Below are 12,242 nucleotides of genomic sequence, written 5' to 3' on the forward strand. Positions count from 1 at the left end.
TTGCCTCACAACAATAGCAAGAATACTCATTTTACTGTGCTTTGACTTTGTCAGAAATCTGTAGAATGTCTTATGCCTCTTTTGAAATTACCATGGTTTTTTTTTTTTTTTTTTTTTTTTTTACTTTGACACCTAATACTGCCTTGAGTTACAATCCTGTATACGTGGACATTGCCATACTGATGGCCATTTCAAAATACGACCAGGTCTTGTAAGTTGTGTACAGCAAGTCACAACACCTCACAGCTCTGTATGCACCAGACCACACACTTTAAATATCATGTTTTTTCCCCCAGGTTTTCAACGTGCATTGAGATAACTCTAAGTCAAAATGCATACTGCAAAACCGCTCTGATATTTTGACTACTTTGAAATCCAGGTCCAGATTTTGGAATTATTGATTGAAGGTGAGATTTTGATCCTGAGCCCTGAGAGATCTGCATAATTTGCATAAAATTTGAATGTGCCTCTCTGCCAGGACTATCCTGTTACTTTCTTGAGGGTTTCCTACTACGGTAAAAATAGGACAAAATTAATAGTAAGCCAGAAAATGTTCTCTATATACATTCTACTTTTCTCATTTTAGTGAAGCATACCGATATATACTGTTTTCTACTGGGTTTTTGAACAGCATCCATAAATATTCTATTTTAGTCACCTAGTAAACTTGAAATTTACCTCTGTGACTTACTAGGTGTCATAATCAGTTAGCAGGTTAATCATCTCTAGTGACATCAATGCCAGTGCATAATACTTCAAGGTTCTATCTGAAGTTGATGACCTTGCAGTCAAGGCATATTCGGGAGATGCATTCTGGCAGGGGAAAATTTGTCTCCTTTACAGTTTTTGTGATTTTACTACTGCTTTGTCTACTTTGCATTCCTACTGATTTATATTTCATTCCCCTATATGTTGTATGATGTTGATGCTGGAAGACTCAACTTGGCTTTTCTTCTAGGTCATAAAGTATTGTCTCTTAAATGATTAGAAAAACATAAAATATTTACAGTACTTATTTTCAGAGCGAAGTAATTATAATCCCTCCTTCATATATCTGTTAATGAAAATGTTGCACATTAGTTACAATAGCATTAACACTGCTTTGATTACAGTTTTGTTGTTTTTTTTTTTCCTTGCAATGTAATTTGTGTGTTTGATATGTCCAGGGAGATGTAATCAGAAGCTATGATATTTGTATATTAAAGTTATGCAAAGCATTACAATTAAATAAATTATCTGTTTTAGCGTTGTTGTTCATAACCTCTAAACTAAAAAAAAAAAAAAAAGCATGAAAAATAGTTAGAAGGGCTAGTGGATGCACAAACAGGTAAAATGTGAAAAGTGATAAGATAATTGTGAACCTGCCGTGTGTCTAGGGATACAGACATCAGGGAACAATGTTAAGCACTTCATCATTCCTGCCCTCCAGTGTCTGATGTTTCTGATTTCTTCTTTATTGATTTCAACTAAAGAAAATATAGAAGAGTATAGAGGTGACCCATTTTGTTGACAGATACACATGTTAGTCTTGTACTCAGAGCAAATAGCTTCAACATTGGGAATAATGGCTCATAGGGAAGAGATAAATACAATTTCCTGTGATTTCTAAACATAGTGAATCAGCAGGCAGAAGTTAAAGACATGGTCTGCTTTCATAGTTTCCACTGTTTATCTATTATTGAACAGACTGAAAAATTAACAGGATATACTGTAAACAAAATCCAATGTCAAACTACCAGTCTTCACCATCGTGTGATTTCTGTAGGCCTGATCAGCTCATGGTAAGTGGTGCAACTGATGTCCTGCACAATATGCGATTATTTTATATAAATGAAAACTGGGTATAAAACATTGCTGTTTAAATGTGCTGGTGCATTACATCTACCTTTCCTTGGGCTGGGTGCTTACAGGATTATGGTGAATTTCAGCCTAGGGCACTAGTAGAGGATTTTTCTATTGCATTCCTTCTGGAGTCAGTACCATGTTTTTCCAGACTGCACTTATAAAATGTCAGTGGCAGTTATTTTGAGTCTATGCATGATATCATCCGTCAGGGAAATAATTCTTATATTTTTCTCACATGGTGAAAAAGAAGGCCAAAACAGTGAAGTAAAAACACAGCATCTGAAACAGTGAAGAACAGTTGCACAGTTACATTGGTATCAGTTTGATTCATAAAACAGTCATGCCCTACTTTCATATGGCTTCCATTGTTTGCTTAGAAAAATGTTCTTTTCAGGATGAATTATATCTTTGGAAGTGCATGAAATCCCCCTTCCTTTATGCTCAGCTACTCAATTTTCCAAACAACTTACTAAGGAGGTGTAAACTGTGAAATAAAAAGAGGAATTCCTGGCCTCAAGGAAAACAAAATCCTGTGTTTTTTGTTTTGTTTTGTTTTTCTTTTCAGGGAAGAATATGCCCTGAATTTTCAGTGTATTTTTGGTGTGACACAGTTGTAGGCTCAAAAATGTCTTACTTTGTTTTGTTCTGTATTAGAACTGATTGTGAATGAGAGATCAGACTGAGTTACAGGTGAGCATGCAACAGGAATATGTTTTCTCATCTCAAAAATGTTTTTGAGATGGGAAAACATGTTCTTATATTGCACATGCTACTTAATGTAATGTACTAATCCCTTTCTGCACACTGTTCCACAGCCTGACCAGTTATTCTGATCTTGAAGATCAGATGTTACAAGACCACATGCATGAGGTGTGGAAAATGAAGCTGGTCTGATTTTAAAGATGCTGTACATGCAGATCTGCTCCTAAAGAAGATATGACTGAACTGGATTTTTATATGTCTACTTACCTTTTAATGCACTTTCATTTCTGATGCTTTCAGATAGGCATACATCTACCACAGTTTATTTTGTGCCAGGTTTATGGCTTGGGTATTTCCTCTATTCCAAATGAAAAGATTTGCTGTTCCTGAGAGGAAAGGGTTTTTCTTATGGAAGACAATTTTTTTGGCAAGTCTAGCAGTTTCTAACCTGCCAAATAGTTGTGATGGGATGTTGGTGTTCCCAGAAAAGTGTTCAGTGCCTTTTATTTGAGTTGGAAGTAGAACTCAAAGGCAATATAAAGTTTAGACAAGAACCTTTTACAGCTTCACCAGCATCTCTTTAGCTAAAGACCTAATAAGAAAACAGGTATGAATCTTAGTCTTCTGCATTCCACAAACTACTGGTTTTGTTTTTTGTTTAATCCTTTCAGCAGAATCCTTAACAAAACACTTAGGATATTTTTCCCCTAATATAAATTGTATGTAATGCCAAAAATAGATTTTCTATTGATATAACATTCTTTTATTGCTTTCATTAAGGAATAGATTGCCCTTTGATATGCCTAAATCAAAGGAAACTGTAATCTAGAAATTGATTTGTGATTTATAAAATCTTATATATTCCAGTCTCTGCAAGCTTCTCTTCCTCATTTCTATTGAGATGGAAATGAAAATTATTACATGCAGAGATCTAAAACTAGAATTATAATTATCTAACTGGTAATTAAAGGGAAAGAGACCATTAGATAGTATTCTAATTTTCTCTGTGAACACAGTGTTAGCCTGGATGTTCTAAGCCAATGTTACATAAAAATAAATAAATAAATAAAGGTAAAATTAAAAAATGGAAAGATTGGAAATGCAAAGCTATGCAAATAGCAGGGCCCCCATTCCCATGTTATTCTTTGATAATTGTCACATCCTTGAGGTAAAGATTTTAAGAAATAGGGATTTGTGTGTGTGTGTACACAAACCTTTATTTACTTATTTATTTTAAGTAAAAGCTAAACATTTTCCAAGTTATAGTTCTCAAACTGAAAAGAAGAGGAGCTCAATTTTATTATATATAAATAGATCTTGTAATTATTTTTAGCATGGATAAGTTATTTGATTAGTGGTATATTTTAAATATGGAACATGTTGACTGGAAGGCCACATTAAAACAGTGAACAGTGTAGGTTAAAATAGCGTCCTTTTCTTGAGATCTTTAAATGACCCTGCAAGAAGCCAATTGCTTTTTGCTATTGGACTTCAATATGTGGGTACAGGGTAGTGACAGGATATTTTTAGATATTCTATTAGTCTTTAGTTAATCTTAGTGAGCCAGTTAATGAGTGAACCTATTTGCGTGTACACAAGGAAACTAACCAATTAAAACTACAGAAAAAAAAGTACATGGAGTTAACCTTAAGAGCTTTCTTTAAGCTTTCTAAGCAGGGATAAAAGGTCAATTATACCTCTTGGTACCTTTTGTCCTTAGTTTCACAATTTCTGGTGTCAAATTCTCACTGAAAAACATAACTCTATTGTAGTTCTTGAGGTATGAACCCCAGGAAGATCGCTGGTGGAAGTATTAGTTATTTGTAGACTGTAAAGTCTAAAAGCCCTGATGAATAAGAACTAGAATGGTGTTTCAATACCTTCATATCACACTCCTACTATCAAACCTTGGTGTTATTTTTCTTTCCAGGTATGATTTCTTTTTCTTCTGAAACAGAACTGATACTACCTTTTATTATGTATTTCAATTGCCACTAGGTTTCCATCTGCACAGAGAAGCCAGTGACACATTAGTTCAGAATTCTCCACGGCCCTGGGATTGTAGACAGCAAAACTTAAAGGATGTTAGTTATTTGTTAAATATGAGCAGCCTTTAAAGCATTTAATGCCATTTTAATTTTTATCATTTGCATTACTGTAGCTTAACTAGACCTGAGAGCACAAACATAAATATGTGACACATTTACTCACTAAAATGTGCTAGATCTTTCATAGTAAGTTTTAATATTTGCAATGAGGAAGTGACTGACAGTTAAATGTACTAGGCATGTTGGAGCAGTCTTAAAGACTAGGCCTTCCTTACAAACCATTATCTTTCCAGGAAAGGAATTTAAATTGCGAGATGAGTGAAAGTGAGCTTGTGGGTTTAATTATGTTTTCAAATATCTCTTCACCTTAGAAACCTTGAGGTGTCTGACAAAACTCAAAATGACTTCAGTGAAGCTGAGAATTTGCTCTTGGTTCTTAACAGCTTACGTGTCCCTTACCTGATTTATTTTTCATTTTTATGGGTTTTATTTGTTGGCTTTTCACATGTATGAAGTGACTATGGCCACTGATTTTGCATTTGCTTCCTCTTTTTTCACAAGTGCATTTTTATCCGAATCTTTTTCCCTCATATGTGGCATGGATGCTCTGGATACATTTTTAAGGCTTCTATTCTAAAATTATAAGGTTATGTTTAGGGTATGACACCTAATTAATTCATAAGAGAATAAAAATGCTATCATACTTAATGAAGTATTTTCCAGTTTCTCACAAATGGTAAACTCTTCAAAGGGTTTTGAAGGGTTAGGGACAGAGTTTACCTGTTGGCTGCAGATCAACCGCAATGCCCAAAATCAGGTTTATGACCTTTAATAGTTTCCAATTTCAAGAAGATGAAAAATAGTATAAAACCTTTTTTTTTTTTTTTCAGCATACATTTTTCTGTAACTGACTTTCTTATTGAACTGCATTTCGTATATGAGACCAAAATCACAATGCAGCTCAAAACTTTCTGTAAGTTGCTTGGTCAAAATATTTGGTTTTTGATTTGTTTTGTTTGTTTATTTTTTTTTTCCAGAGTTAAATATATGCAACAGTTTCAAGTACCTTTCAGACAACCAGATTAAATACACAGATCATTACATGTAATAAATTGTTGAAAGTCTTGCCATTTTTTTAATAATTGGATAATCCTCATATGATCTGTATCAATGGAACTCCAAACATTTCTTTAAATTCATGTTCTGTATGGATGACAATGAATACTTAAAATTATTAGTGACTTCTGTAGGTTTTTGTAACCCAGACTATATGACTGTCTGCATTGGCAAGTACTGTGATGCCTTGACAGCATAAATTTGCATGAACTCCTCTGTTGCTCCACAGAGCTAATCAGATGATGCAGAGAACCTGACATCCACACTATGTGAATTGTGGAGTTGCACTTTGGACTTAATTGATCTGTTTGCATGGCCTAAATGTCCATTAGCAGCTAGCGTCATTTTACCACTTGCTTGATCTAAAAGCCCTCTGTACAATTCAATAAATGTAGCATAGCAAATAGGGGCAATTTAGAAGTGTACCTCAAAAACATACTCCTGACACCAATGAAATTCTTACGTAGATGCACCCTTAAAGTCTAGTAGCTAGAGAAAAGGAATTGGGGGGAAAAAAATGATCCTGGATCTCACTGTTGAACACTCAGAAATAACTGGAATCCTCTGGTCTTCAAAGACAGTTAGTAAATTTTATTGAGAGGGGGACAAGAGAGCCACTTTATTCTAGTGTTTAAAGGAGAAAATATTTAAAATTTGCACATCCTTCTAGTAAAAGAAAATGGAACTTAGTATCAGGCATTGTTTTGGATGTGAAGGCTGGCATAGTTCTGTCAAGTAACAAGCTCAAATGTAGTTGCTTGTGGTAATCTCATTCACGGGACTTGAGCACTTGCCCTGCCAAGTAGCGTTGAAGAATAAAAATGCATTAATTAAAAACTTGACTGAAAAGGCACTCACATGATGGTTGAGAGGAAGCACTCTTCTGTGAAACTATGGAGTACAGTTGTCCTGTGCTGCTGCAAGTTTACCCTTCTATTTGCATACTGGAGAAAATATGTTGACAATATAGGCATGAACACAATGCCACGGGTCCATATTCAACCCTGGTGTTAAATTTAATTGGGATTTAAATGTTGCATCTAACAATAAACTGACAGAAGTTACACAAATAAGTACTACGTAGAATAGGGGTATCTATGTCTTAGTACGTTCAGGAAATCACCATTGAAGTCCAATTACATGCTACACTTTCAGTAGCTCTGCAAATAAGATTAAAATTCCAGATCTTAGAGAATAAAGTTGATTACTTTCTCATAATTATTTGCATTAGTGTCAGTTTCTAAGTATCTCTGATCAAGTTGTTTCTCATAATTGGTGTATGCAAAGTATACAATGCCACTTACTCAGCAAGGTCATAGTTGTAACAGCCTTGTCATGACTGGTGAAAATTCTACCCAGTGAATACAATATTCCAATTATTGACATATTTTTTTTCCTCAATTTGCTTCAGAAGTTATTTATAGAATTAATATGATTGCCATTCTTTGAGTACTGTCAGTATTCTGCTGGAAAATACGTGTTCCCTCAATAAGTGAAAGAAATGCATCTCTGTGTTCAGATGTTTTTTTTTTTTTTTTTTTCTGTATTTTATATACCTCTGATTTTATCTTTGAAGTTTGAGGAATGTTGTTCACTATATTTCAGGTGCTACTGTACATCAAAGTAGTTTCTATATGAACAAACTTTTAATTTGGCAGTGACTGACAGAGAACAGCAGATTGTCTGTAATTTTATTTTATTTTTTTAACAAAAGAGTTGTGAATAATCCACAAGATATCAAATTATCAGTTACAAAAGTATTAAAGTACTCTATACCTATCTTCTAGATTTTAGCACATGCGTAACTTATATTTTTAGCTAAGATTTTAGCATACGCTATTAGGTCTTGAAAGCATGAATGAGAATTTCACGAGTACTCACCAGTGCTGTCCTTGTTTCTCCTTACAAATACTTTAAGGACTCCTGTACAGTGATTTATGACAGTAAAGAGAACATTTATATTTACTACTAAGGTATTTCTTTGGGCTAGGTACAGACATTAGAAAGCATACCAGAAACAACAACTTTCTCACTTCTTTGTTAGCCTACATGTGATTAAAGTAGAACTTCACAGTTCCCTTTAAAAAATGGGAAAAGATGAATATCTTACAGACACCCAAGCTGAGCTCTCCGTACTTGGCAACAGAGGTTAGCAAGTTACTCTTAGTGTTTGAGCTTCATAACTCAAAATAGAACAGCAGTATACAGATGCTGCAGGTTTGAGATCATGTGAACACTGTCATTCAGATAGAATGCTCCCTAACAGAATGCCAGCATAAATCTGTTGTTCATGCCTTTATGCCACAATCAAGGCTTCTGTGATCATAGGAAGAGCCTTCGAATACTCCTGATGTATTCATGTATTACACTCCTGACTCACAGAAACTCAGAAAATATGAGAGGTCACTTGATTCTTCACTTCGTTCTGAGGCAGGGTCAGTTATAGCTATTCTAGGGAGAACTGGCTGTAATAATTGGTTGTGACCTTGGTTACAGTTATCAGGAAATAGTGGAGCTCAAGATCCTTAGTACAGACCCTGCACTTCAGGCAGGCAGGCTTTGGCTTACTCAGGGAATTAGAAAGTGGGATCTTATAAGAGGCACCTCTGAAAGGTGAAGGAGCTTATGAAAGTAGGCAGGTCTTTAAGAACGACCTCTGCCAAATGCAAGAATGATCCATCATGATATTCAGGAGAGGCTGACCTGCTGGGAGACTGACTTAGATGCACAGGAAACCCATGATTGAGCTCCAGTGGAAGCGACAGTACATACGAAAAAAAAAAAAAAGTTCTAAGGGTTGGGATTGTCATTCCCTCTCCTACTCTTAACTTTCAGGGTTCCTACTTCTTTTACTGTTGTTTATATGTTGTGTTTTCTACATCTTAAGTCATTTGTATTCTCATCTTTCTGTTTAGGCTTCTTTCTTGAAGGGCTGTACTCACATTAGACTGAGAAATGTTTTTGAGACCAGAAATACACTGATCTATGTTTCTCAGCTGTTCTGCTTTTAGACATTCATTGGATTAGGTCTAAACAACATGATGTTTATGGCTTTTTTTTTTTCATTCATATCAGCATGTGATCAATTCCAATTCCTTCTATTATTTATTTATTTATTTATTTATTTAGGAGAAGTGGTCTAAATAGTCACTTCTCATCTTGGGTTAGTGCAGCTGATGTTCCTTTTCATATATTATATTTTACACCTCTTCATTTTTTTTTTCCCCCCCCCAGTTTACACAAATCTTCAGTTTGTAAAGATAATTTGGAATTCTACTGCATCCTTGCAGTCCTTCCCAATTTCATGCCATCCTCAGCTTTGGCAAATACACTCTTGTCTAAGTCAATAGTATTATTAATAAAAAGGCTGGACAAATCCCAAGCCACGTGAATTTCTGACAGGTCAGCCTCCTTTGTCTTTGGTTAACAAACTATGAAAAACTAGTTTCAGAATAAAGTTATTCAGCCAATTTTTGCACCTGCATTTTTGCTGTTTTACCTGTTTTACCAGTGTGCTTGCAAAGTGTTTATGCTAATGTCAAGTGAGATGCTGTTAAAACTTTCATAAAATCAGGATGTAAGAAGGTTCATTTCCTGTCTTTTAAATGTAGAAGCTCCACTACCATGTTGCAGAAGGAAATTAAATTTCGAATTTGGTTTGACTTAGGTGTTTACAGATCTATACTCTTGCTTTTTTTTTTTTTTCTTTTTTCTTTTTTTTTTTTTTTTGGTGCTAATTTCTGAATGGTTACAAGTAGATGGAAAATTTATTGCAGAAATTTTAGAACTGAAGTTAGCTCTCTGGCCCATAATTTCTCTCTTTTTTTTTTTTTTTTTTCTTTCTTTCTCCTTCTCTGTCTTTTTTAATACAGGCGCTTTGTTCACCCACTTTCCATCTTCTAGTCATCTCTAGTCCCCAGAGATGACTATAAACAACTGATAAATTGTTTTGGCCAATCCTTTCAGTATCCTAGAATAAAACTGAGCATATTCCAATAATCTGGAAACATGCTACTTTTCAGGCAGCCTCCCACATAGTTTACTTTTAAGGAAGTACACCATACTTCAAATTTCATTTCGGCTTACTTTTTACTGAAGCACAACATCCAAAAAAAGCTATAGCTTTTCATATTGTGAAAATCTGACACCTTCCTTATAGATCCAGTTTTACAGCTACATTTGTATGATCATTGAAATGACCCATAAGAATGAAGGCATAAAACAAACAATTCATTTAAGAACTTAGGAAAAAAATGAGATGAATAAGTTAGTATTGCAATTTATATGGGTGCAGGAGATTACTTAAAATAGTCAAATTTATACTCTATTTCCAGATTCTTATTGATTATTGTTTTAAATGGAATTATTACTACTTATAAGGTTTACCCGGCCATTAATGTGTACCTCGACATCTGTGGTGCAGTTTAATGGAAAGCATCGTTGATGCAACTGTTTCCTCAAGGTGTAAAATCTAGAGAAGGAAGAAAATGATTAGTCACAGTGACAGAGTGAACATTGGGGAATTACTTTTCTGTGCATATCATTAAAAGATCAATAAGATGAATATATAGAGGCCAATACTATTTACTGTAGAAGTAGAAGAGAAAAAAGAACAGCCATACTTTGCATGACTTAGATTTTGCTCTTTGATCTAGTCCTCTTCTGTGATGGAATTTTGAAGGGCTGTGATAAAGGTCACCTTTGCTGTTCGGTGTTTGTTCTCATCATAGTCCTAGTGCACAGTCGTGCCTCATGCAGACTAAGAGTCAGATAGCTTAGTTTTAAAATGTAAAATTTACCTTCATAGATTGTATTCATAAAATTAATTTTCTGTGCACTCTATATCAACCTTCCTTCTACATCTAAAAATAAAACTGTGTTTGTTGTGCTTTACTTTGGTTGACTCTAATAATATATTTTTTTTCTGTTTGAGGTTGATGTATGCCTTAGTGTATAGATAAGTCAGGGAAAAAAAAAAAAAAAAAAGGAAATAAAGACAGAAAATTGATGCCAAACCTACTAACTCTTCATCTTGCATTGCATGTGGGAGATTATGTTTCAGTGGTTCCTCTGTGAAGGACTACCACAGAATACAATATATCTATGGCTAGTGTTACACTTAATTAATACAGCCATATTACAAAGATTTAATATATGTAATATGCTACATATATCCAGGTATTTCTGTTTTGACTAATGTTTCTGATGCACCCAGTTGGCCATATGCTTACGGAAAAACCTGACACCTGCATGCTTCAAGACAGACATGTTATCTTCAGCCATGCAAATCTGCATGCGTATTTGCATGTATTTTGACAAGTAGTTTTAGTAGAGCTTGATGGAACATTTGAACAGGATACCTTTAAGTCTACTAATAATAGTAACTAGGCCTGTAAACCAATTGTGCAATGCTTTAGGTTAATCTGGTAATAATAATAACCACAGATACTGTTTTTTTGAGGAAATGTCTTCATTTAACACCAGAATACAGACACTAGTATTGACACTGCAATAGGTAGTGAAACAGCATAGCATGTTAATATCAGAAAATAGCTAATGTGCATAAGACCGGGATATGGTAAAGAGAGTCAGCAGTTTGGTAAAGACAGTAATTTGTTTCTTAAATCCAATTTAAATGGTGAAGATTTTTTACTGAATAATAATAATAAAGTGTTTTCACAATATGTCTCTTTAAAACTTTTATAGGTTTTGTTAATGCTTTACAATATCTTTTATCTTTGTAGAAAAATAAGGTGGATATACCATTGTACAGAGTGCTGAGATCTATTGATATTCTCACTACATACACTGTGACTTCAAAGCCAAGTTTGTAACAGTACTACAGATGTTGCAGGAATAGGCCCAAGTTAATTGGCAAATGTTATTTTTCTATCTGATTTAGCAATTATATTTACATATATGTATTACATGTTGCATGAATTGCCTACATTGTAAATCCCATTATGCATCTCTCTTCAGAATGTTAACGTAATGTTTTCTGGTTTTCCCTCCTGCAGTCCATTGCAATATGTGAAGAAAGCTCTGTCCAGGCCCTTCTCCATCCCTACTGAGGAGATGAGCTACAAATGCATTATTTCTCATGTATCATTCTGCACTGCTGTGAGTACTGATATACACTAATAACTGCTGTTTGTCTGTCCAGCTCTAGGGTCTGGGGGAGAGGCAGATGAATGTTGTGTTATGGCACCTTCTATGTATAGTGCTAGTCTTTGGCCACCCACTTTCAGCACAGTCATATTCTGACCACCAAGATTTTATGTTCTTGCTCCTTTCTTATGGCTATAATGACTATAATTATTATCATTGTCTTAGAGAGTATGTAACAGGATTTTTTATTTTTTATTTTGTCAACGATCTCTTTTATTCCTTGGGTTGTGTTTGTTTTTCTTCTGATTTTCTTATATATTTCTTACTTGTTTGTTGAAGGATGCATAATGGGAACTAATATTTTGTTGATGAGGTCTTCAACTTCCAGAATGGGAAGCTATAGCTTCTTTTTGTTTTTATATT

The 12,242-nt window shown here is 34.5% G+C and overlaps 1 long non-coding RNA gene across 3 annotated transcripts in view; it reads left to right on the plus strand.

The window, feature by feature from the left end:
• Window positions 1–12,242, plus strand: part of LOC137860494 (uncharacterized) — a 565,043-nt gene that overhangs the window by 317,986 nt on the left and 234,815 nt on the right. For all 3 annotated transcript variants that reach the window (XR_011098942.1, XR_011098943.1, XR_011098944.1), the window contains exon 7: window positions 11,729–11,831. This is a non-coding gene — a long non-coding RNA (uncharacterized lncRNA). The remainder of the gene's footprint in view (window positions 1–11,728; window positions 11,832–12,242) is intronic.

The sequence above is a fragment of the Anas acuta genome, chromosome 8 (assembly GCF_963932015.1).
Source record: "Anas acuta chromosome 8, bAnaAcu1.1, whole genome shotgun sequence".
Classification (NCBI taxonomy): domain Eukaryota; kingdom Metazoa; phylum Chordata; class Aves; order Anseriformes; family Anatidae; genus Anas; species Anas acuta.